Source organism: Bos taurus, chromosome 5, assembly GCF_002263795.3.
Source record: "Bos taurus isolate L1 Dominette 01449 registration number 42190680 breed Hereford chromosome 5, ARS-UCD2.0, whole genome shotgun sequence".
Taxonomy (NCBI): domain Eukaryota; kingdom Metazoa; phylum Chordata; class Mammalia; order Artiodactyla; family Bovidae; genus Bos; species Bos taurus.
In genome coordinates, this window is record NC_037332.1 from 29,637,244 (window position 1) to 29,664,963 (window position 27,720).

The window sequence follows — 27,720 nt, forward strand, 5'->3', positions numbered from 1 at the left end:
GGCAGAACGCCAGGGACCCGTGGCGGGGCTGATAGCAGCGCAGAAGAAAGACCGCTTTTAGCCAGGTAAGGGTCTTCTCTCTCCACATCCTCCGCAGCCGGAGAGTCCACGGAGACCCCGGATTCCCTCCACACCCTTTTTCTCCCGCGACTGCTTCGGGTGAGGGGAATACAAGGAGCGTGAACCCCTCCCCCTCGAGAAAGGGAGTGGAGGAACTGCTGATCCTTTGCTCCTTCTTCACTTCTGGGTACTGTGCTGGCTGCTGCTGCTGCTAAGTCGCTTCAGTCGTGTCCGACTCTGTGTGACCCCATAGACTGCTGCCCACCAGGCTCCCCCGTCCCTGGAATTCTCCAGGCAAGAATGGGGTTGGGAGTAATTATGTAGAGCGGAGCCTTTGCTGACTGAGGGCGGGAACTGATCGGACCCCCTCCTCTTCCCTCTGGAACACTCCTTTCTCACTATATAAGTGTGGTGGAGGAAAGCGGCAGTTCAAAATTCAAAATAGTCTCCCAGAGAAATATTCTGATAATCTAACTGTTGTTTTTCATTCTTCATTTTCAGCCATTCTCTTCCTCTTCGATATTTCTCCCCTTCCATTCTGCCAGCTGAACCCTTTAAGATTCTTACACCCTTTTGAGATACGTTGATACTATAGCAGGCCTTACAGCTGGATGTGTCACCCCAGAATCGCTATCGTGTACAAGTCGCTGGCACCTGTCAATACGTGGGTGTTAATATAAGGTAATTGTACACCCCGGGCTACACCTACTAAGCCTGAAGCTGTAGGAGCTAGGAGCTAACCATCTGGCACCCTTCCTTACTGGTGCTTACGATCCTGGTGAGAGATATTTGAGCTAATATTATCTTTCACTTAATTCCAGCTTTCAAAACTCTGCCTGATCCAGGTGGTTCTATTGACTTGACTTTTCAAGTTAGTCAAAGATACTTAGGGAGTTATTAGCCATTAAGACAGTGACCCTTTAAAGGAGAGAGGTCTTCTTTTGCATTGGATATTCTTTCGTTTGCTCTTGCTTTAGATGATTAAATGGAATACATTTCATCTGCATAATTACTATTAACAAATGATAAGTATTTTAGAAGCCATGAAATAATGCTTTGTTCTGAGGTCTGATGTAGACACAAAAGAAGATGAGCCTCAACGAGCACTTAAGTTCCTGCGGAGTTACAACCTGGATGAAGGATGATCATGTTCTAGGTTGACCTTCAAAAAAGGGAGTGTGTGTGTGTATTTGTTTTGCATTGATAGAACAACATGTAGTATGGTACTCAGTAATCACTTTAAGAACTTATTTTTTGGACAGAACATTTATTTATTTATTTATTTTTTTTTTAGTTTAAATAATGTTTATTAAAATGCTATTGTTAAACAAAATTATACTTTAAATACCTTATATATATTTATTATAAAACTGGAAACTTGAAATATTTCATTTAAAATAAGTATATTAATTAAATAGAAAATTAATTTAAAAATAAACTGCTGTGTTTTTAAAATATTCCTACTTTTTAGCTACTGAATACTTAACACCCCCAGTTCACGGCTGAATCCTTGAAAGACACTCTGAAAGTTCCAGAGCATTCCAGGAGCTCACTGTTTCCTGGTCACTTGCCCAGGTGGTGGCCGAAGTCTGTCTCAGCCCTAGGAAGTCCCCCCAAACCATCCCATGGTTATTTGTCCCCTGGCCATTGCTGAGTTCTCTGTCTGCAACACACTGCCAGGGTCCCATAGCCGGTCTCATCGCCTTGGCTGTTTCTCACGTTACACTGCCAGGGTCCCATAGCCGGTCTCATCGCCTTGGCTGTTTCTCACGTTGTCCAAAATAGCTCTAAGCCTATAGTCTCACAGACTTCACCTGGCTCCTCTTTGTGCTCAAGGCCCTCCCATCGTCTCATCGCCCATAGTCTCACCCCCACCGCCGGGTTTAGCTTTGTGGACAGAACATTTATTGAGTGCCGTTTGTATCGTCGATTCTGTGAATTCAAAGTTCTAAATGTTCCTATTCTAAAAGAATAAAATCAAATGGGTTAGACAGGTCAGTAGATACAACTTAGAGTATTAGTGAGGTCAGTGCTATACTAGAGATCAACCCAGAGTGCTGTAGGAGCACAGAACATACAGTGTTTTAAAAATCCCTCCTCTACTTTTCCTTGAACACAAAACAGAATAAACAACAAGAACCTCTGAGCAATACTGAGTGATTCTCTTCAGTCCATGTATTTGTGTCACTCATATTGTGTTCTGTCAACATTATAGCATTTTGATAATGGAATTATGACTTGTCATTAATTCTGTGCAGTTTGGTGAATAGCTGATGGGGCTATTTTCACCGTTCAGTATTGGGCCCGGAAGTGTTGTTATCTTGTAGTCCCTGAACTCTAGAGCAGCCTCTGGGAAGAGAACAGTGTATTGGCAACATTAGCAAAACAGTGTATTTGTAAAAATTGGCCCATTGTGTAACTTTGTTTAACTTGGTACATTCAAATTTGTTCCAGATTCTGGTTAAAGGTGGGCCAAATTTTAATCTCATAATTCTAAGGAAAGAAAGCTTCAGAAGTGAAAATAGTTCTGTTAACAGCACACCTTAAAGACAGAGGATACTTTTTCTTGCTAAGGTACCCTCAAAATGTCTTTTTCTTTCTTTTTTTTTTTTTGGAGCAGGGGATGGGGTGGGGGAGGAAGAGGTCAGAAATGTTTGAAGATTCTTTGCAGAGTGTTAATGATCTGAAGTTTATGGTATTCTTGAGTATTCTTCATTTAGAGTAACTATATGAAGCATTTACTAACTGCCTGCTGTGTGCCAGTGTTCTAATATTTACAAGATGAACATGCCACAGCCTCTTCTATATGATTATGTTTTTCGTTTTTAAAATAGAGATTGTGAGTTAATAATACAGGTGATGGTTGTTTCCTCTGGCAATGTGAGCCATGGTACTTGATGAACTGGCTTTCCAGGTGGTGCAGTGATAAAGAATGCATCCGCCTGCCAATTCAGGAGACACAAGAGATGCAGGTTCGACCTCCAGGTCAGGAAGATCCCCTGAAGTAGGAAATGGCAACCCAGTCCAGTATTCTTACCTGGGAACCCCATGGACAGAGGAGACTGGTGGGCTACAGTCCATGGGGTTGCAAAAAGACTCCAATATGGCTGAGCACACATGCATGGTCTATTCACTGCATGTTTTTTGATAGGAAGTTTAGGTACTTTATTTTGGATTGTGTACAGTAATCTCCAGGCGATGTTAAGTTACTTAACACAGACTCTCAAGGTTCTTTAGTAACAAAATGAGTGGTTGTAAATTGAGTAGTTTCTGCTTGAGGGTTGAGGGATTGAGATTCTATGGTAAATGGTACTCCTGGTAGGCCCATTCTGGTGTGTTTATTCTGTGGCTGGATAGAGAGTCCTTGAGACTCAGTCAAGTTATTCTGCTAATGCAGACATCTTTTCATAAAAAAGACGAGATTTTTTTTTTGTTTTTTTAGTTTCTTAAGCCAACATTTATTTATTATCTCTCAGTTCTGTAGATTGGAAGTCCATATCCATGGCCACCCCCATTATCAACATCCCCTCTCCAGACTAGGACATTTGTTTATCATTGACAAATTGTATATTTAATTAATGGCCTATGAGAAGGTTAATTTCATCTGATTATTACAAAAAGACAAGGTTTGACTCAACAAACAATCCATTATTTAGCATGTCAAATGATTTGTTTATATTTGAAAATGTTTCTAGAAACTTCACATGTCCAGTTTCAAGAAGTTAACATGATACTGTGATATTTTACATTATTTTTACTTTTAAATAATATTTTAATACTGCTCTGAAACTGAGAACCTGCATCTTTAGGGAAAAAAGGTAACAGTTTTTTTGTCCTTCTGATAACAAGTGTGGAGCTGTTTTTTCCCTTAATTATTCTATAACAGAGCTTACTATATGGAAACTTTACAATCCCTCAAACATGTTTTTTCTTGTACACCAAAGTATTGCCAATTTTTGTTTCATTACCAATAGATTAGTCATCCTAATATGCTTTTACTTGGTTTTAGATTTCCACAATCTTTTCCCCCCCATAAACTGAAGTTTAAACAGATAATTTAGGCACAGGACTTCTTTTCTTCACAGTCAGTTTTATTGAATAGGTACCATTTGCTCAGATTGGGCTTCCACCACCAGAATTAGAAGTTTCCCTGGTGGCTCAGATGGTAAGAATCTGCCTATAATGCTGGAGACCCAGGTTCGATCCCTGGGTCAGGAGGATCCCCTGGAGAAGGGAATGGCAACCCACTCCAATATTCTTGCCTGGAGCATTCCATGGACAGAGGAGCCTGGTGGACGACAGTCTATGGGGTCATAAAGAGTTGGACACGACTGAGTGACTAACACTTTCACTTTCTTTCACCAGAACTAGAGGAAACCAGTCTGTTCATGTGTAGTACCCAGTGATTTCCCTCTAATGGCCCTGTCACTATCCTCCTCCTTACTGCTGGCAACATTTGACCATATGGACAACTTTTCTGGTTCTTCGTATTATGTGGCTTTCTTTTTTGTGGCCACACCATGTGGCATGCAGAATATTAGTTTCCCAACCAGGGATCAAACCTGCACCCCCTGCAGTGGAAGTACAGATTTCTTAACCACTGGACCACCAGAGAAGTCCCTCATGTGGCTTTCTTGATGTGACAATGCCTGGTTCTCCATCTAGCTACTTCCTTCTATGCTCGTTCACTAATTCAGTCTTTTTGCCCCTTAAATGTGTGTGTTTGCTGTGACCCTCTCCAGCATCCTGTTCTCCTTATACTCTCCCCCTGAACAATCTGATCTATTTCCGTGACTTCAACCGACACCTCTATGTGAGTGATTTACAAATTAATCATTTTTAAAATCTTTTTTCATGTTATATACAATTCTTGTTCTATATTCATATATACAAACATACATATTTTGAAAATAAGAATTATATTGCTAATTATAGAAAATGAGGGAAAAAAATAAATTATGAAGAAGATAGACTAGCCCATAATTTGTTCTGGTGAGAAGTCCTATTTGCTTCCCTGATAGCTCAGTTGGTAAAGAATCTGCCCACAATGTGGGAGACCTGAGTTCGATCCCTGGATTGGGAAGATCCCCTGAAGAAGGGAAAGGCTACCCACTCCAGTATTCTGGCCTGGAGAATTCCATGGACTGTATAGTCCAGGTATTGCAGAGAGTCAGACATGCCTGAGCATCTTTCACTTCACTTCCTTTAAGTCTTTTTTTTGTCTTTGATACCCACAGACACACTGACATAAACATACAGGTAGTTGGGTTCATTTTACTACAGTAGAATTTTGTATCTGCTTTTCCATCTACATCATATCATGGTTTTCCTCAACATCAAAATTATTTGAAAACAATTTAAATAGATGTTTAATACCCTATTCTATCAATGGTGCAAAATTTAACTGTGTGTTTGGATGTTTTGATTTTTTACACCATTATTAACAAGTGAAAAAAATTGAGAACAAATTTATGCATAAATTTTTGTACAAATCACTCATTATTTTCTTAGGTTAGATTCTCAGAAGTTTAATTAGTGGGTCAAAGAGCATGAAAATTTAAAAAATACTGCTGTCAAATTGCGTTTTCATAAAGACTAGATTAATATTCTCACTTGCAGTGATTGTGAGGGCCTATCTTTGTGTATCTTTGTAACTTTGAATCTTATTTTTTAATCTTTACTAATTTGATAAGTAAAAGAGATTAAATATATATTTATCTAATTACTAGTAAGAGTGAATATTTTTCATACCTTCATTTTCATTTCTGTGAATTGTCTTTTGGTTAATCTGTTCCCATTTTTAAATGAATGCCTGAACATTTTAATTTTGTTTTTTGTTTGTTTTTTGGAGTTCTCTCATTTATTTGGGGCTTTGGGGGAGGGAGTACAGGGTTTTATTAGAGCAAACTGAATGAGTAGAGTGATAAAGTAGAAAGCATATAGAAGTTGCAATTGTGATGTTTTAAATATCGTTTTGAGAATCCACAGCTCGTGATGGATGGAGCAGCACTACAAAATGGAAGGGATGCCATTTGAGAGTCAGGATTCCTGACTCCGGGTTGGGAATCAGCCACTTAGGTGATCTTGGCAAGTCTTTCATCCTCTCTGAGCCTCATCTGTAAGATGAGAGGGTTGAGCTATTGATTCTATGTGCTAAAAGGATGATTTATGAGCCCCTGCTCACTCGACATTGTGAAATGATTTCCTGTCCTTCCTAACCCTTCACACAATTTAAATATATGGAGCCTCAGGAAAGACTGGATGTAGTAAAGGCAGTTTCCTTAGAGGTAGCAAGGCTTAGTGGAGCTTGGGGGCAATTTAGTGTATTTGTGCCCTCAAGACAAGGTAAGTTACAACAATTAGTATATTTAGGCACTCTCCTAGATTGACACTTGACTGTCTTGTAAAGTACATCAAAAGAGCCCTGCGAGTCTATGCCACAAAGCCCAATCATCTTTACTGCGTATAAAGCAAGTCTCTTTATGACAAGATGTTTAAGTTGCCAAGTTATCTAATAACTTCCACTATTCCACACAGAAACTATTCTTAGTGGGGTTTTTTAGGAGGGGATAACTTTGCTGCTTCGGAGAAGGTGATGGCACCCCACTCCAATACTCTTGCCTGGAAAATCCCATGGACAGAGGAGCCTGGTAGGCTGCAGTCCATGGGGTCATGAAGAGTCGGACACGACTGAGTGACTTCACTTTCACTTTTCACTTTCATGCATTGGAGAAGGAAATGGCAGCCCACTCCAGTGTTCTCGCCTGGAGAATCCCAGGGATGGGGGAGCCTGGTGGGCTGCCGTCTATGGGGTCACACAGAGTCAGACACGACTGAAGTGACTTAGCAGCAGCAGCAGCAACTTTGCTGCTTGCAGGATCTTCTTAGTTCTCGCACCAAGGATCGAACCTGGACCCTAGCAGTGAAAGCTCCAAGTCCTAACCACTGGACTTTCAGGGATTCCAGTAAGCTCTTTAGAATATCAATGGCTTGTTTGATGGTCAAATGTTAGTTATTTTAATTTTGTATGTGGTATATTATTACTTATTTACAGATCTTTTTCTTTGGGATTTCTTTTATTACTTTTATGTTTAAAAGTCTTTTTGCCACCCAGAGATGGGTTTAAGTACTCACTTCAATTCCCTTCTGAATTTTATGGTTTTACTTTTTATATTGTTTAATTTGTGTTGAATTTACTTTGGAGTACCTAAGCAGCATGTTTAGTGCCTCTGCATATCTCCTGAGCCCCCAGATCCACATTTCCAACACCTCATAGACCTTGCAGATGGTCTCTCTCCACCAGGCACCTGTGCCCACCTAATTTCCCTAAGGACAAGGTTTGAAGTTGTCTTGAACACTTCTGTTCTTCTCTCCTCCCACATCTAATCACCAACTTTGGTTGATTCTATCCCAACAGTGATAATGGCCCTTTTTATAAAAAAGAGTTTTTTAAAATTTTATTTTATTAACTGTACCTCACCATGTGGGATCTTAGTTCCCAGACTAGGGATTGAACTCACACCCTCTGTGGAGTCTTAACCACTGGACATCCAGGCAAGTCCCAATAAAGGCTCTGTTATCAGTCTTCTATGTCAGGTTCCCCCTTTTTGTTAGAGACCTTGAGCAATCCTTAGAGTTGGCTTCAGTTTTTCCCTTTCAGCCCAGACTTGTCATAAAAAAAAATAAATAAAAATAGTACACCGATTTTCAAAGTATGGTTTCCTGATTACCTCTTTTAGAATCACCTGGAGTATTTGTTTAAAAAGGAGATTCTTAGGTCCCACTTAGACTTATAAATCAATGTATCTGGAGGGATGGGGCATGGAAATTAGCAGTTTTAACAAGTACCTGAAGAGATTCTCTTACACACTTAAAGCCAAAGCCCAAGTAAATTAAGTCTAAATTTCTCAACATGCCATTCAGGACCCCAACTCCCACACCCTGACAGCCTATTTCTCCAGACTTATCTCTCACATCACTACCCACCCACCTGGCACTGCAGCCATGCAATTGTAGCCAGGCAATGATTCATGGTTTCCTGGACCCACCCTGTCTTTTCCTGCCTCTGTGCCTTTGCTTATGCAGTTCCCACAGCCTCAGACTCCCCTCCTTCCCCCACTCCTGCTTAAATCCATTTTTCTTTAAGAGCTCAAAAAATTTTTTTTTACTTTAAAAATATGAAGCCTTTTCTTAAGTCTTCTATTTGAATCAGTGACTCCCTCCCCAGTCTTCAGTTAGCACTTTATTTTTACTTCATTTGTCACCCTAGTGCTGTCACTATTTATGAATTATTGCTTCCTTAAAACACTGAAAATCTTCTAAGTGTGAGAACCTTGCCTTTCCTTTTCATTTTGTATGTAGCCATTATGCATGTAATAAGCACTTTTATACTCATAGAATGTATTACACATATCTTCATCTTACAAACACGATTATCTAACAGCATTTGACTTCACATCACACTTAGAATGACATTAAAATCTTCTACCATCCCCGGTAAATCCTTATTTAAACTGGCTGCCACTCATCTCTGTCATCATTTCATACTTCTGACTCATTCCCTTGCCATCATTCCTGCCTCAGGGACTTTGCATTTGCTATTTTCTATCTTTTCTCTTCACCTGGCTGGCTGGCTGTCTCCTCCTCCTCATTCAGGTTTCAGCTCAAATGTCATTCACTCAAAGAGGGCTTCCCTGACCACTATCTGAAGTATCTGCCCCCTTTCCTACCACCACTCCAATTACTCTCTTTGTATTTCCTTCACAGCACTGATCACAGTGTTTAATTGTCACAGTGTTTCATTTAATCACAGTGTTGAATTGTCCAGCTTCCCCAGTGGAATGGAAGCTGCATGAGAGCAGAGAGCTTGTCTGTCACTTTTTATCTTATATACTTAGCAAATAGAACTCTGCTTGACACAGGGTAAGTGCTCAAATATTTGTTGAATGAATGAATGAGCCTTGAAGATAGACTTCTTGATTTTAAAAGTTTTGGTTTGGTTTGCAATCCAAGAGTTTTGTTGTGTGTGTTACACAATTAACTGTGTGTATTTTTTTAATGGACAACAGCTGAAGTAGTTCCATCAGGGTTCAAATCAGGTAGCAGTCTCTGAGGATTTCTGAAGGTAGCTGGACAAAGGTTTGGGTACTGTGATAGGCAGGATTCATTTCCATCTGAGTGCAGGTTTTCCAAGGTGTTCCCAGGATCTAGGCCACTATTTTACTACCACTGTCAGCATGTACTTTCAGGGTGATTACTGCTGGCCAATACTAATCTGTTAGCTCTCGTGACATTTTTAAAAGCTAGTATAGCAAAACTAGAACTAACACACTAGAATCTTCAAGCACCCAGAAACTTTTTCTGCTTTCTTCTCCGGGAGGAAAAGAAGAAAGCTACCTAGAGTTCTCAAGGAAAGATGAAAGTACTTTCCTTTTACTTACTACATGTCCTGAAATAGGACAGTGTTTTGATTAGAAAGGTTTTTAGCAACAGTGTTAAACAAGGGGTTTCTTGTTAACATCTAGTGAAACCAGACAATGGAACTAATCAGTTCTACTTTTTTTTTTCCAATTTCTCTTCATTGGGTAGAATAATTTTTAATTCCAGTATTTTTTTCCTTGAAACTGACTTGAAATTTTATTAAGAATTATAATAGTTTTTATAGCAATTTATACTTTTATTTTCTCATTTCATCCTCAAAAACCATCCCTTGTGAATTATTAGCTGTTTTTGAGATGAAGAAACTGAGACCTTCCTAAAGAGTTGATTGACTTTCCCCTGGTAACTAAAAGACCTCTCATTACTCAAAAAATGCCTCTCAATGACTTTTTAAAAACAGTGGTAAGAATCTGCCTGCCAGTGCAGAAGACAGTCCTTAAGAAATAAGATGCACAGGACTGGTTCACACAAGTAACAAAATTTTATCACTTCTGTGCCTGTGTGATTTGGTAATTTTTTATGTGACCAGCTTCAGCTATGTTTGTGCTTGATTAAAGCATTGTTCTGGGTTAGCTTCTAAGATTTTTACAGAAAGGAAGGATTATAGAACTTGCCTAGGGAAGAATCACTTTTCAGTAAAACTGTTTTAATTCTCTTGCTTGAAGGGATTGGTTAAATTGATCTGCGCTGGCTTTTCAGATTGAACAAGTCCTGAAAAAAATACATCATCTAAAATTTCAGATAAGAATGAAAGCCAGGCCCTTCCTGGAAATGGCCAGGAGTGAAACTTAGAAGCCCTGTATTTGGAGAAAACTTGATTAATTATTAAGGACAAAGAACTGGTATAAGGAAGTTATATCTTTAACAGAAGCAGCCTTCTTAAATAAGTGTATGTATTTCTTTTGCTTTGACATTGCAAAGAAAACTAATTAGCCACTTTGTTTTAATTAGCATGTAACTGGCAAGACCTGGGAGTATGTAGTTTATGGATAGATACTCAGTTATGTAGGTGGGCATTCCTTTGTCAAGATACCTGGTGACTGAGAGCTAGCATGATTTGTTTTTCATTTGTGTAACAGATATTTAGTGAGCCCCTACCCTGTACCAGGTACTGATATTTGATGCAGCTGATGTTAAAGTATGAAATGATATAAAGGTTAAAGGAAAAACAAGTATTCAGAGTTAAATCTATGTTTTGTATAATGGCCTCAGTCAACTCTATATTTCTACATTGTTTTTACAATTAACTGTACTTTTCTCTACTTTTCACTTTAAATGTGAAATTATTGCCAACATTATCTGTAGAGTTTTTGGTTTGGTTTTTTCACGTATTGAAAGAGATTTTCATTGCTATGTGTGAAAAAATACTGGAAGAAAAACCTCACTGCCTTGGTCTATGATTGTCCTAACAATGAGTTAATTATCAACTTGGGTGGAAGAACTTAGTGAATAAATAACAAATTAGATCTGGGGGAAGAGGGAGAATTAAACTTGGATTAGATCTGTTAAGTCCTTAATTTAAAGAAAAAAAAAGATTAGAAAGTTTCCTGGTTCACTTTTCACGACCTAAAAACTTTAAACTCACGTTAGTTTGTAAAGGCTATGATTAGAGGTTACTCTTTTATCTGTCTAAATAAGCTTTGTGAGATTACCACAATTATGTAAAAAGCAAATGTGGGTTTCAAAAGTACAAGAAAATATTTAAATGGATGAATAAAGTAATAGAAGCATGTAGGAAAATGATAATTTTATTATCTTCAACTTAGAGTTTTTACGGAGGTGTTGAGAACACCTAAAATTTGGCCCTTTTGACAGAGATTTAGAGTTTCTGGTGCAGAGAAATAGTGTCAGTGTTTTGAGCAGCCATAGTTTTTCTGGAAGTCCCCTTGTGGCTCAGTGATTAAGAATGTGCCTGCCAATGCAGAAGACACAAGTTCGATCCCTGGGTCGGGAAGATACCCCGGAGAAGGAAATGGCAGCTCACTCCGGTATTCTTGCCTGGAGAATCCCATGGACAGAGGAGCCTGACAGGCTACAGTTCATGGGGTTGCAAGAGAGTCGGACATGACTTACCAACTAACTAAACAGCAAGTTTTCCTGGTCATCACTATTAGTTTCAAAGAGACAACATCAAAGATGCGCCTTTTTAAAAATTGCTGATTTAGCAAAAATAAGTTACAGTGAAGAACAGTGTGGGTTGGAACTGCATGACTGATTTATCTTTTGTGCTTGAGATTATGATTTTGTTTCCATCCCAGCTTCCTAAAAAATATGAGCTAAGACTTATTTAACCCCTCTGGGCCTCAATTTCTTCATCTGTAAAGTGGGACAATACTATTCTGAGTTTGTTATTATGAGGATTAATAAGTTTATATTTGCAAAAGAATTAAAACAGCATTTAGCACGTGGCAAATGTTTGACGAATTTTAGCTATTTTTATTACCACCACCACTGTCCTTATTTATTAAGCACTTATTTTATCACTAGGCTAAAAGAACATCTTTGAGATGATAAGACTAAGGCTTAGAGTGATTTTCCTAATGTTACTTAATAGATACTGCTGCTGCTACTGCTAAGTTGCTTCAGTCGTGTCCGACTCTGTGCGACCCCATAGACGGCAGCCCATCAGGCTCTCCCGTCCCCGGGATTCTCCAGGCAAGAACACTGGAGTGGGTTGCCATTTCCTTCTCCAATGCATGAAAGTGAAGAGTGAAAGTGAAGTCTCTCAGTTGTGCCCGACTCCTAGCGACCCCATGGACTGCAGCCTACCAGGCTCCTCCGTCCATGGGATTTTCCAGGCAAGAGTACTGGAGTGGGGTGTCAACTCTTCGCATGAGGTGGCCAAAGTACTGGAGTTTCAGCTTTAGCATCATTTCTTCCAAAGATATGAACATTTAATTATAAAAGCTATATATATACGTATAGCTATACATATCTATATATATGCTGTGCTATGCTTAGTTGCTCAGTCGTGTCCAACTCTTTGTCATGCTATGGACTGTAGCCCATGAGGATTCTCCAGGCAAGAATACTGGAATGGGTTGCTATGCCTTCCTCAACCTGTACAAAGATAATTGTGGTTTCAGACTGTTAATTTTAAATCATTATAACTAGGCTCAAACACATCTTCATTAATCAAACTAGGAACCATTACAATCAACACATTTTTACTAACAAAAAATAAGTTTGTTTATTCCTGTAACATAAAAACCCATGCTTCACGATTTGACGAACTCTTGGAAAGCATTTTCTGCTTCCTTCTGGTTGTAGAAGCATTTTCCATGCAAAAAGTTGTTGAGATGCTTGAAGAAGTGGTAGTTGGTTTGGTGAGAGGTCCGGTGAATATGGCTGATGAGGCAAAACTTTGTAGCATGATTTGTTCAACTTCTGAAGGGTTGGTTGTGTGATGTGCGGTTGGGCGTTGTCATGGAGAATTGGGCCCTTCCTGTTGACTGGTGCTGCCTGCAGGCATTGCAGTTTTCAGTGCATCTCATCAATTTGCTGAGCATACTCTCAGATGTAATGGTTTCTCTGGAATTCAGGAAGCTGTCAAGGATCAGACGGGCAGCAGACCACCAAACAGTGACCATAACCTTTTTTGATGTAAGTTTAGCTTTAGGAATGGCTTTGGAACTTTTTATTGTCCCAGTCACTGAGCTGGTTTTCACCAGTTGTCATATAAAAGCCACTTTTTGTTATACATTACAATCTTGATCGAGAAATGGTTCATTGTTGCATACAGTAAGAGAAGATGACACTTCAGAACAATGATTATTTTGATTTTTGGTCAGTTCTTGAGGCACTCACTTATCGAGCTTTTTCATCTTTCTAATTTACTTCAAATGCTGAATGACCATAGAATGGTTGATGTTGAGTTCCTTAGCAACTTCTCACATAGTTGTAAGAGGATCAGCTTCGATGATTGCTCTCAATTGGTCACTGTCAACTTCCAATAGCTGGCCACTCTGCTCCTCGTCTTCAAGTCTCTTGTCTCCTTTGCAAAACTTCTTAAACCATTACTGTACTGTACGTTCATTAGCAGTTCCTGAGCCAATGTGTTGATGATGTTGTGAGTTGTCTCTGTTGCTTTGCAACCCATTTTGAACTTGGAAAAAAATAATTGCTCGAATTTGCTTTTTGTCTAACATGATTTCTATAGTCTAAAATAAATACGAAGTAAACAACAAGTAATATTATTAACAAAAAAACACAAAGCAAGAAATGTGCATTAAAGTGATGTATAGCATAACCACATTTATTTAAGAATGTATTCCAGTATCAAATGGCAAAGTTCAATGATGAAAAACCGCAGTTACTTTTGCACCAACCTAATAAGATCCCACAAGCTGCATGGCATACCCCCCCGCCAACCTAAAGAAAGAAATAGATAAGTGGTAGAATCAAGATGTGGACCTGAGCTGAAAGGAACTGGGACAGAGTGGACTTAGAGATGGAAGCTGGATATGTGGCCCAGCCCTTTCCGTTTCTAATTTTGAGACACTTTGAGACTGACTCAGAGCACCCCCAGATACAGGGAGGATGTGGTGTGCAGTAAAACATTAGAGCATGGACATTATGGTCTGTCAGACTATTTCCAATCCTGGGTATGCCACTCACTAGGTATATTATCTTGAGCAAGTAATTTAACCTTTCTGAGCCTCTTTTTTCCTCCGAAAGACAAGAATAGTATTTACTTCATGGTGTCATAAGGATTAATGGAATAAAATCAAATGAGTGAATCACTTTGCACATAACTGATCCCTAGGCTTATGCTAAGGTGGCTCAGTCTTTTACCTGATTCTGACACAGTCTATCTAGATGGTGGATGATTAGGGTCTATGTCTGCTTTCCTGCTCTGGCCTAATAACCCTGGGATCAAGCCAAAACTATAATTCCAAATCTGTTTTTACATTGGGTATATAGAGGACTTTCTCAGAAAAATTAGATGTGTTTGGACTCCACGTGAGAGATTCAGATTCCAAAGATGATGATCCAGAGCACCCCTTTCCCCACACAACTAAGATACCTTAGACAGGCTGGTTGGGGGTCACAGCTGAAGCCCAACCACAGAGAATGATCTTAATGCCTAGATTGTCACATAGTGTTAGTCAGGCTTCTCACAGGGTTGTGCTCTGGTGAGAATATTGATGAGCAGTCAAGGGGTGGGTGCCCTACAGAAGAGAACTCTACAGAAACTCTTCATCTGTACAGTGAAGCAACATTTCTGTTTACAAAGAATATTAATGAGATCTCAATAGGAATCAGACACCGGGAAAGACAGCTGCTCAGAGAGGCAATTTGAATTGTACAAGGAGTTACACACGATATTCAGAAGGTCCTTGTGCAAATTTAGAAGTAATTAAGTTGTGGAGATAAACAATTTATAAATGACCTTTGAAAAATATAACTGTAGTTTCAAAAAATAAGTGTATTAAGTGGCCAATATACATTTAATAACATACTCAACCTTCCAGTGATTAAAAGAATAAAAACTAAAGCAATAATATACCATTTTCCACATATCTAGCAGGTTAGAAAAATAAAAAGTGATTAATACTCTTCAACATTGATAAGAATGTAGAGAACAGGTTTATTCTCATATAGCTAATGGCTCAAATATAAATTGATGCAAATATATATATATATATATATAAATTGATGCAATATTTTTGAGGAACATTTAGAAATATCTATGAAAAATTTTAATACATAGGTTTTTTGAACTAGAAATGCTGCCTTTAGGAATATACACCATGGATGCACACTGCCAAGTAGGCCATAGTAGAAGCGTGTTCATTCCAGTCCCATTCTTAATAATGAGAATGGTGTAAGTGTTCATTGACCAAGGCCTCTTTAAACAAGTCATAAACTACTGCAGAGTGAAATAGTATGTGGTACTCAAAGGTTGAGGTAGATCTGTATGTCCTAATGTGGGAAGACATCCAAGAGGAAATAATTACTAAGAAGCATATTAACATAAGACCAGTTTAATTTTTAAAAATATGCATTCCTATGTGATTCGTGTTAACTTTGTGCCTCAGTTTTCTCATTTGTCAAACAGGCGTCATGATAATAGCTTCCTCATGAGCTGTTGTGAATATAAAATGAGATAATGTATATTGAATGCTTAGAACAGTGACTAACACATAGTATTTGTGTGCTTGCTGTTATTCTGCTGTATAGGCAATATCAGAAAGTCTTTACTCCAAACTGTGACAGAGGTTGCCTTTGGGAGTTTGAGTTGGCTTGGAAGAAGGGGTGGACGAGAGCAGGTAGAGACATCTGTTTTGTATATTGTGTTCATGTGTGCTCGGTCACTCAGTCCTGTCTGACTCATTGCAGCCCCATGAACTGTAGCCTGCCAGGCTCCTCTGTCCATGGAATTTTCCAGGCAAGTATACTGGAGCGAGTTGCCATTTCCTACTCGAGGGGATCTTCCTGATTCAGGAGTAAAAGCCATGTCTCTTGTGTCTCCTGCATTGGCAGCCCAGTTCTTTACCACTAGTGCCACCTGGGAAGCCCCCCTGTATGTTGTATTTTTGTTGTTCAGTCACTCAGTTTTGTCTGACTCTTTGTGACCCTATGGACTGCAGCATGCCAGGCTTCCCTGTCCTTCACCTTGAAGCTTGCTCAAACTCATGTCCATCAAGTTGGTGATGCCATCCAACCATCTCATCCTCTGTCGTCCCCTTCTCCTCCTGCCTTCAGTCTTTCCCAGCATCAGGGTCTTTTCCAATGAGCTGATTCTTCACGTCTGCCTAATTGTTTATGGACATGAGTTTGAGTAAACTCGGGAAGTTGGCGATGGACAGGGATGCCTGGCATGGTGCAGTCCATGGGGTCGCAAAGAGTTGGACATGACTGAGCAACTGAACTGAACTGAATTGTTTGTGGTGAACAGCCTCATCCCTTGACCAGTCACTCTAACCAAGGAAGCTAGACAGGGAAGAAAATAGCAGCTTGAGTGTTCATTGAGGCCAGCGGAGGAGAGGTTCCCCAGATGGAAGGAGGGTGAAAGAGGGTGGCAGAGTGGGAAACTGGGAAGGGTGCTGGTTGATCACACCTTGGCTGCTGGAGCTATTTTTGAAAACTGCTGACCTAATTAAAGGAAAAAATTTCGATTGGACATTCCAGCATTTATATGTAGACTTACCCTTTTTGGACTTTAGTTACCTTTATATTAAAAAGTGAATAATGTTTAATTTGGCTTTTTAAAAACTTTTTATTTTATATTGGAGTATAGTTGATTAACCATGTTGTGTTTCAGGTGTACAGCAATCTGAGTCAGTTATACATGTACATGTATCCTTTTTCAAATTCTTTTCCTGTTTAGCTTGTTAAATAAAATTGGGTGTGTATTTTACACTTATGGAACATCTCTATACAAACTAGCCACATTTCAAGTACTCAATAGACTTTATTTTTGGCCACCCTGCAGCTTGTAGGAACTCAGTTCCCTCACCAGATATCAAACTTATACCCCCTGCAGTGGAAGTGTGAAATCCTAAGTACTGGACCACAGAGAATTTCCCTAGTTTGACTTCCGAATAGACACTACAAAATGTAATTGCTCAAGGTATCCAAAACAGACATTTAAGAAGAGATGGATAGTTTTTCTAATACTTTGAAATTAAAATTTGAATATTTTAAAGAGACCACTAATTTCCTTTCAACTAGTGTTCCTACCTCCATTATACCGTATTATAAAGAGAGTAGTTTTTGTACTAAAAGAAGTCAAAGGGCTGAAGAAAAAATTACATTTGTGAATTTTTTTTATGAGTCTAATGACATAGGCCTTGTTAAGACAATATGACATGTAAACTAAGCTAAACCCAAATATGTATCCTGTTAACAGAGTCATTGGAATAATGTTTATTGAATTTGTCTTAAATACAGAGGCTTACAAAGACTGACAAGATCTGGCTGTGACCCCAAGGAATGTGCCAGACATAGTATGCATTTATTATCTCCTTTTGTGTGTAGAACAACCCTGGAGGGTAAGTTGTCATCCTTGTCTTACAGAGAAGGAAAGGGTAGTACAGAGGTCACCATGGATCTCATTAGCACTAGAATCAGAACTGGAGTCAGCTGGTGTTTCATGATACTTACTGCCCTGCCTCCCAATAACCACTGTGTGCGTATGGGTAAAGTGAACCCTACATGAGGGGTACACTGAGCATTCTTAGGGACCCCAGTGATCATCTATCATCTAGCTAGTGACTTTCAAACTGTTTTTTAAAAATAGCAGTTTTATTGAAACGTAATTCTTATACCATACCAACTTACCTGTTTTTAAAGTGGGCAATTCAGTGGTTTGTGGTATATTAACAGATTTGTACAGCCATCACCACAATCATTTTACAACATTTTCACCACTTCCTGGAAAAAAACCCGTGCCTATTAGCAATCAGTCCCTTCTCCCTTACCCCCAGGTGCTAGGTCACCACTAATTTACTTTCTGTTTCTATAGATTTGCCTCTTCTAGACATCTCATATAAATGGAATCATACAACATGTAGTCTATTGTGACTGGTTCCTTGCGCTTGGTATAATTTTTTCAAGGTTCCTCTATGTTGTAGCATGTATCAGTACTTCCTTTTCATAGTTGAATAAAACACCTTTTTGTGGATAAACCACATTTTGTTTATCCGTTCATCAGTTGATGAACATTTGGAATGTTCCCATGTTGGGGCTGTTGAGAATAATGCTATTGGGAACATTTGTGAACAGATTTTTGTGTGGACCTGTGTTTTCATTTCTCTTGGAGACACACACACACACACACACAAACACACCTACATACCTAGGAGTGGAACTGTGGAATTTCTAAGTCATATAATAATGATGTATTTAACCTTTTGAGGAACTGCCAACTCTTCAAAGCAGCTGCACCATTTTACATTCCCATCAGCAATGTATGAGAGTTTCAGTTTCTCTACATCCTCACCAACACTTGTCAAACCATCATTTTTTTAACCACATGCCTCAGTAAGAACTATTTTACATTCTTACCCAGTTTATACACACACAAACTGAAACAAAAGCAAGCTTTATAAAAGAATATTTACCTCTAATGTGTGTGATGCACTCTATTTTCTGTTTCATTCCATTTTTAATTAATATAAACATGCTGACCCGCTAAACCTGATTTCACAACTTATTGTGACCTACAGTTAGAAAAACACTAGGCTATTATAACCCTTCGTTTTACACAAGAGGAAGTTGAAGCCCTGAGGAGATGACTTGTTAAGCAGATGATAGTGCTAATTAGTGGCAAATTAAATGAAGATTAAAGCCCAAGCATATTGGCTTCCTGCTTTAACATCTTAATAAGTTTTAGTTACCATCATATTCAGAATATAAAAGTAAATTGGAATTTCTATTCAGATACCATTTTTTTAACCATATATATTTTTCTCAAGTAACATTTTAAATTCAGCAGCAAACCAATCTAAAGAAAAAAAGAGAGTATGAAGAACTCAGTTTTATTATCATGAGTCATTGGTCTGCTCAATAATTTTGTGCCATCTGGACAGGGAAGTTTTACGTGAACCTACATAATGGCCAAAAAATTGATCATTTCAGTGGCTCAGGTTCATTTTTGTTCAAACCTCAGTCTACCTTTGAAGGGCAGCCATTTTTCTTACACTGCCAAATTTGAATGACCATGTAAAATTTGAAATGGACAATATAAAAACATTTATGCTACTGTTTTTCCATTTTTCTTGGAATACCTACAGGTCTTAGACTGTTTTATTTCAGTGTTTTCCAACATATGATGGGGAGAGACATCCAACACTAGAATCACTTCAAAGTTCATGTTAAAATGGAGTCATCTTCCTGGCCCCTACTCCAAACCTAACGAGTCAGAATTGTGGCATGGGACCTGGAAATCTGCATTTTAAACATGCTTCCTGGGTGCGTCTTAAGAACACACAAGTGTGTGACCTACTGAATTGAATCTTCCCCTCCTTTTTATTTATCTTAGCTCTCTTTTGGTTTCTAAAATCTGGTGTGTATTTTAAACTTAGGGAACGTCAAAGTACCCAAAACAAACATTTAAGAAGAAATTTGAGCACTTCAATATCATGTATAGGCAATATCAGAAAGCCTATTACTCCAAACTGTGAAAAAGATTGCCTCTGGGGATTAGAATTGGCATGGGATAAGGGATGGATAAGAGCAGGTAGAGACTTTTTTACCTGAAGAGCCAAATAGATATTTGTTAGAAAATACCTGACTTATGCCAAGAGAGCAAGTTAACTAAGACAATCTATATTGATGAGGTTCAGTTTTATTCTTCCTGAGTTTAGGGCTAGAGACCTTTTTTATTTTTTGGTGGCTATGTCCACTGGTTTCCCATAATTTGGGGTGACTTATCTCAGAATAAACATAACCCACTGTTTTGTTTCATTTTCATTTCCCCTAAAGTACTAGTTTATAAAAATAGGTGAATGCAGCAAATGATTTTGGATGCCTGGTAAACCTCCCTTCATTTAACAAATACTTGCGTACCTCCCGTGTGCCAGGCACGGTCCTGAGAGTTAAAAAACAATATAATAAAAAAAATGCAACATGATTAGTGTTAGGCTATGTCTAGTCATTTGGAAGTTTGAGAGCAGCCTCTTAGTGCAAGCTTAGGGGTTAGGGAAGGCATTTGGAGGAAAGTGTCATCTAAGCTGGGACCTATAGCATAAGGCCAGGGAGGGTTCAAAGGGAGGTCCTTTTAGACAGAGGGATGTACATGTACAGAAGGATGTAGCATGTACAGAGAAAGGCCCAGAATCAAGAAAGAGAAGCTGGACCAGCCTAAATGTGTGAGAAAAAGTTTGTACAAAGTCCACATGTAAAAGAAAATAAAGGGAGTGTGTGAAATAATACTTATTGATTAATAATAATAATAAACATTTATTGAGCATTTAGGACGTGTTAGGTAGTTTGTACATACTTAATGTTTAGGAATTTGTTTCCATTCTCAAAACAATGCTATGAGGTAGGTTCTTTCTGCTCAATTTACATATGTGAAAACTGAGATAGAGTAAAATAACTTGCCTGAGATCACCCAGCTCATGAATATTGTGAGACTTGAACAGCTATATTCAAACTCTGTGCTCTTAGCCTCTATACCATTCTCTCTTCATATGTGTCACATTTACATAGAATTTTTGATGAGCTAAGGTAAGTGATGTAGATTTGATGGCCTGCAGTCAACATAATTAGAAAGAGGCAGAGTGAGTTCTTGAAAGTCCTCTTTTTGACTTCAGACCTTATACATGTTTTGTTACCATCATGCCATCTTTCATGCTATATTATTTTATTTTATAGAAGCAAAATTTCATATGCCAGCTCATCTTTGGAGAAAATTGTCTATGGTTAAGCAAACTTAATTTGAAGGATAAAGGTAAAAGATGATACATATGTTTGGGCTGAATTGTGTTGTGTACTTATGTGACACATGAAGCTATCCATCATGCAATGGAAATTCTAGGACCATAAGTCAGGAAGGTTAGGGCTTATGATACAGCTTTGGGACTCATTTGGTGTAAGTGACCTTTGAAGACTCAAGCATAGGTGAGCTTACTCAGAGGGAAGAGAGATACTGACCATCAAGTAATGCCTAGGAGCAAGGATAAGTGGAGAGAGAGAGTTGATTCTTTGAGAAAATGGTGATGGTTAAAAAGATAGGAAAGGAAGCAGAAGAGTTCCATTTAAGAGAAGACTTATGGGGAAATATAAGGGGAAATACAATTTCAAAAATGAGGGACTAATCAGCAACTCAAATGACAACAGAGAATGATGAAAACTGAGACATGGTCCTTGGATGTGATAGTAAAAGATCTTCAGGAGAATAATTTCAGCAGGATGTTGGGAGTGGAAGCCACACCCAAGCAGTCAGAGGGATAAATGGAAGATGAAGAAGCGGAGACTAAGGTTTGGCTTTTAAGGTGGGAGCAAGGTGAGGTGGCCATTTGAGGGGGAATAGGGCTTAAGAGAAAAAAGGATTATTTTTTTAATCCGTGTGTGTGTGTGTGTGTGTACGTGCTCTGTCATGTCTGACTCTTTGTGACCCCATGGACTGTAGCCCATCAGGTTCTTCTGTCCATGGAATTTTCCAGGCAAGAATACTGGAGTGGGTTGCCATTTCCTTCTCCAGGGGATCTTCCTGACCCAGGGATTGAACCCACATCTCCTGCATTGGCAGGCAAATTCTTTACCACTAGCCCCACCTGGGAAGCCCTATCCATATATGCAGGTTTCAGACATATCCACATAATCATGCAGGCACACATGTGAGCGCACACACACACACCCCAAAAATGTGAGCATGTTTTTAGGGCAAAGTCAGAGGTGGAGGTAAAGTTAGACTCTAGGGAAGATAGAGGAGTCACTGTTGTGACATTTGTTTTTCTAAGGAAACCCAGGTCAGAGAAGAGATTATATCTGAGGGTGCTTTCTTCTTCTTTTATCTCTGGAATGGTAACATGTGAATTGCTTAGGGTGAATATTTGTAAGTGCCTAGTGAAGGTTGCTCTGATTCTTTGGTGAGCAGTTTCTAGCAGTAAAGTTGCTTCTCAGTTATCTTTTTTCATTACTCTTCCCCCTGGATCTTAATGTTTTTAAGAACAAAATATTCTTATAAAGGATATAAAAGAATCAAATGTTACTGAAGTGACTCTGTCCTGTTGTAAATATCTACATTCTTGCTGATTCTGGGAGTTTGGTCATTCTTACAATTTCCCTATTGTCTAGGATACATGTTTCTACAGAGACCTGGCTGAAGCTCTTTCAAGAACAATAACAATGATTATTCTAATGTGCTACAGACTTGTCAGTCACCATGTTGCTGAATAATAGAGTAGTGAAACTTCTATGTGTAGTATTTGAAGTTATGCCTGGAAAATCCCATGGACGGAGAAGCCTGGTAGGCTACAGTCCATGGGGTCACTAAGAGTCAGACACGATTGAGTGACTTCACTTTCACTTTTCACTTTCATGCATTGGAGAAGGAAATGGCAACCCACTCCAGTGTTCTTGCCTGGAGAATCCCAGGGACAGGCTGGGATTGGGCTGCCATCTATGGGGTCGCACAGAGTCGGATACGACTGAACCGACTTAGCAGCAGCAGTAGTTCTATTATTTCCTATCATTTGAGTTTTTATCAGAGTTTGAATAAGCTAAAATTACTGAAAAATAGTATTTACCTTCTCAACAACTAGCCTTAGGGTTATATAATGTTGTTTAATCACTAAGTCATGCCCAACTCTGTGACCCTATGGACTATAGCCCACCAGGCTCCTCTGGCCATGGGATTTTCCAGGCAAGAATACTGGAGTGGGTTGCCATTTCCTTCTCCAGGGGATCTTCCCGACCCAGGGATCAAACCTTCATCTCCTGCTTGGCGGGCAGATTCTTTAACACTGAGCCATCTGGGAAGCCTGGGCTATGTAATAGATGATTTTTTTTTTTTGTATAGGTAGTGTTTGGGTAAAATTTAAGCCTTCATGCAATTCAAGATATATTTATAGAGTTCCTTCTATTTAAAAAGCAATACTAGATACTAGGAGGGCAACAGGCAAAGTAAAATCTGCCCTCTCACTTCAACAATCTTTCTACCAAGTATGACTTATAAAATTATTAAAAGGCAGAGGAAGTGTCCTATACTGATGAGGAATAAGGCTAGGGCAGTTCAGGAAAGGCTTCTCTGAGGAGGCAGACTATTCACTTGAGTCTTGAAAGATGAACAGATTGAGGGAGGAAGGAAGGGATAACATGCCAAGTGGATAGAAAAAAAATATGTGGTTTATCAGGGAGTAGAAACTGGGAGTGGCACAATTTTGAAGATTCTATATCTTTTTCCAAATTCTATGAAATTAGGCTTCTCACCATCAGAGAAAGAAGGTACAAGTAATAAAAGGGAATACTAGAATAAATTTTGTGATGCTAGATTGGATTCAGAAGTACCACTATGAATTTGTAGTTTAAATATATGTGTATATATTTATAAATATATATAAGTATATATGCTAAGGAATGTTTGGACTACCACATAATTGCACTCATCTCACACACTACCGAAGTGATGCTCAAAATTCTCCAAGCTAGGCTTCAACAGTATATGAACCGAGAACTTCCAGATGTTCAAGGTGGATTTCGAAAAGGCAGAAGAACCAGAGATCAAATTGCCAACATCTGTTGGGTCATAGAAAAAGCGAGAGAATTCCAGAAAACCATCTACTTCTGCTTTATTGACTATGCCAAAGCTTTTGGCTGTGTGGATCACACCAAACTGTGGAAAATTCTTAAAGAGATGGGAATACCAGATCACCTTACCTGCCTCCTGAGAAATCAAGGTCAAGAAGCAGGTGAAGGTATGCAAGTATGCAGGTCAAGAAGCAAGAGTTAGGACCGGACATGGAACAACAGACTGGTTCCAAATTGGGAAAGGAATATGTCAAGGCTGTATATTGTCACCCTGCTTATTTAACTTCTATGCAGAGTATATTATGCTAAATGATGAATGAAGGCTTCATCAAAGGCTGGATGAAGCACAAGCTGGAATCAAGACTGCCGGGAGAAATATCAATAATCTTGGATATGCAGATGACACCACCCTTATGGCAGAAAGCAAAGAGGAACTAAAGAACCTCTTGATGAAAGTGAAAGAGGAGAGTGAAAAAGCTGCTTTAAAACTCAACATTCAGAAAACGAAGATCATGGCATCTGGTCCCATCACTTCATGGCAAATAGGTGGGAAAACAATGGAAATAGTGAGAGACTTTGTTCTTTTGGGCTCCAAAATCATTGCAGATGGTTACTGCAGCCGTGAAATTAAAAGATGCTTGCTCCTTGGAAGGAAAGCTATGACAAACCTAGGCAGTGTATTAAAAAGCGGAGACATTACTCTGCCAACAAAGGTCTGTCTAGTCAAAGCCCTGGTTTTTCTAGTAGTCATGTATGGATGTAAGAGTTGGACCATAAAGAAAGCTGAGTGCTAAAGAACTGATGCTTTTGAACTGTGGTGTTGGAGAAGACTCTTGAGAGTCCTTTGGACTTCAAGGAGATCAAACCAGTCAATCCTGAAGGAAATCAATCCTGAATATTCATTGGAAGGACTGATGCTGAAACTCCAATACTTTGGCCACCTGATGTGAAGAACTGACTCATTGGAAAAGACCCTGATGCTGGGAAAGATTGAAGGCAGGAGGAGAAGGGGACAACAGAGGATGAGATGGTTGGATGACATCACCAACTTAAAGGACATGAGTTTGAGCAAGCTCCAGGAGTTGGTGATGGACAGGGAAGCCTGATGTGCTGCAGTCCATGGGGTCACAAAGAGTTGGACATGATTGTGTGACTTAACTGACTAATATATATATACACACATATACATAGGTATATAGAGAAATAAATATAGAAATATAGATGTGTGTGTATATACGTGAGTTAATATTCACACATGGATTTCCTGGTTCTGTCCCCCTGAGATCCCAGAAGCAGTGACGTCTGAGTAGCACTGAGTACACCTACTGCCCAGATCTTGGTTTCTCCAATAACAGGAACCAGGGCTTCTTGGAGAAGTGGCTGATTCCAGAGCTGGGGCAGGGCAAACACTCGATGAGCCTGGAACATCTTATAGAGCTTAAAAGTGCTTAAAAAAAAATTGGTGGCATCTTGAAAGGACACTAGAACCAAGCTGAAAGAGTTCCAAATGGCTAAAGTAGAACAATCTATGCAACAAATAAAATAATCCAGGAATATCATAACCCAGAGGATAAAATAAATATCCATGAGTCTAATACTAGTATAAATAAATGACTGACTAAATAAATGAGGGAGATAGGACAATTCTTCCTTATAGAAGAATTCCTCCAATTAATAAATATAGAAGGAAAGAGGGCAACAAAAAATCACCATTAGAACACCACCATAATCATTCCTGGAGCCAAGATCCCCTGTAAATGCTAAAATTAGTGAGTAAAAGTAAGGAAAAATAGGATTAAGGTATGTCTCCCCAAATATTTATGAATTATAAACAGAAGAATATCGCCACTTTACATTGGAGAAACCTAGCAGATACCACCTTAACCAAGTGATCAAGGTAAACATCATCAGTAATAAGACAGACATCAACATAGTGTACCCTCTAATACCATGCACTGAGGAGGCTTATCAGCTTTGTAGTATTCTTCCCCAGATTCTATGACCTCAATCTAATCCGAGAAAACATTTTTTTTTTTAAAGCAAACTTTTTTTGAACATTGAGAGATGTTCCAGGCTTATCTTGTTTTTATCTCTCTGTCTCTGTCTCTGTCTCTCTTTAAATAGAAGTATAGTTGCTTTACAATGTGATGTTTCAGGTGTACAGCAAAGTGATTCGGTTAGATATATGTATTCTTTTTCAGATTCTTTTCCCTTAGAGATTATTATTAGATATTGAGTATAGTTCCCTGTCTAGGTTTATCTTGGATTTGTCCTGCTGCAGTTCTGGAATCAACCACTTCTCCAGAGAACCCTGGTTCTTCTTATTGGAGAAACCAGGAAACTCAAATTAGGGACAGTCTACATAATATCTGCCGGTATTCTTCAAAGTGTTAAGGCCATGAAAGGCAAGGAAAAACAGAGGAACTATCAGAGATTTAGGGCGACTTAAAGAGGCATGGCAAGTAACTGCAGTGTAGGGTCCTAGAATAGAAAAAATACATTAATGAAAAACTGGTAAAATTTGAATAAAGTTTATAGTTAATTTGGTGGTATTCTACCAATGTTAATTTCTTAATTTTGATAATTGTACTGTTGTAATGTAAGATAAACCTAGGTGAAAAGTGTATGGAAACTTTTCTTTGCAACTCTGTAAATCTAAAATTATTTCAAAATAAAAGGTTAAAATAGCTATTAACTTCCAAATTTTTTTTTCAGGGGTGTGAATTTAGTCATTATTTTTTGTATAAAAATACACCCTTAGAAACAAATGCAGTTTATATTATAAAGAAATGTGGTGTGGAAACACATTTCATGTTGCTTTTGTTTAAAATTTCCCTTTGCACCTTAAAATTTTTTTAATTTTTCACTCTTTTTTTATTGGAGTATAATTGCTTTCCAAAGTTGTATTCATTTCTGCTATACATAGAAGTAAATCAGCTATATGTGCACGTTGAAGTTTTTTAGATTTTTTTTTCTTTAAGTCTATAATCTATTTCTAAAGAACATTTTTCTTAAAACAATTGAGTTTGTACTTTGTTCTGTACTTTCTATTCAACCAGCTATGCCCCTTGCACAAACAGCCATCTCAGGAGCAAGAAAAAATAGCAAGAAATTGATTTTTTTTTTTTTTTTTGAGCTGTCCTGCTTTTTTTGTTGTTGTTGTTTTATGAAGTGATTTTATTTATTTACTTTTTTTTTGGCTGCGCTGTGTAACATGCGGGATCTTAGTTTCCCAACCTGGATGGAACCCTCACCCACTTCAGTGGAAGGTGGCGTCTTAACCACTGGACCACCAGGGAAGTCCCAAGATTGGGTTTTTAAGAACAAGATTTTATTAGGGGCAACTCTTTTGCTTTTGTCAGTTTTGTTTCTGGGAGACAATTCGCTTGGTTAGGGAAAGTGAATTTATTAGAGTTGGTTTCCCAAGCGGCTGTAGACCTCACCCTAAGCAATCTCTTGAGGAAGCAGATACCTGGGGCCAAATTTCCCTGTGAGTCATTACCCAACCCTTGATTTTCAAGGACCTTTGTTAGAGATCTTTATATCCAGGCTACAGCTCACCTATAGGGGTTTAGCTGTTCCACTTCAAGTTACGAGGTGTGATAAAAGAACTTTGAACTGAGAATAGCTCTGGCTCTCATATTGACTAGATGGTGAGTTCGGGAAAGTTATTGGGTGTTTATTTGGCTTAATTACCTTACTGTAAAAAGGGGGATTTGATTACTTGATTTCTGAGCTTCTCTCTTGATATAAAAATCTGCCATATGTATCTAAAACTGTAGGCATCTTCCTCTTAGCAAATAGTTCCCCTTTCTATGTACTCCATTATTTTTCGCTGTGCCACTGCCCCAGTCTCAGGCTAGAAATCTTAAGAGTTATTTTTGCTATATCTGTTTCCTTTAATTCCTGCCCAAATTTCCACCAGTCCAGCAGTTTTTCCTTCACAGGTGAAACTTGGGTTTTGGAGTCTGAATGCTGAATTCTGCCTCGGCCCTGTGTTAAATGTCTGACCTTAGGCAA

The 27,720-nt window shown here is 38.7% G+C and overlaps 1 protein-coding gene across 4 annotated transcripts in view; it reads left to right on the forward strand.

Annotated features, from left to right (window-relative positions):
• The window catches only part of LIMA1 (LIM domain and actin binding 1), a 91,950-nt gene continuing 64,230 nt past the window's right edge, over window positions 1-27,720 (forward strand). For 3 of the 4 annotated variants that reach the window (NM_001192754.1, XM_005206324.5, XM_005206325.5), the window contains exon 1: window positions 1-65. The gene's annotated coding sequence lies outside the window, so the exon portion shown is untranslated. Of the gene's footprint in view, window positions 27,354-27,720 lie in introns of all 4 variants that reach the window. The other variant, XM_015470991.3, reaches the window with a different exon arrangement.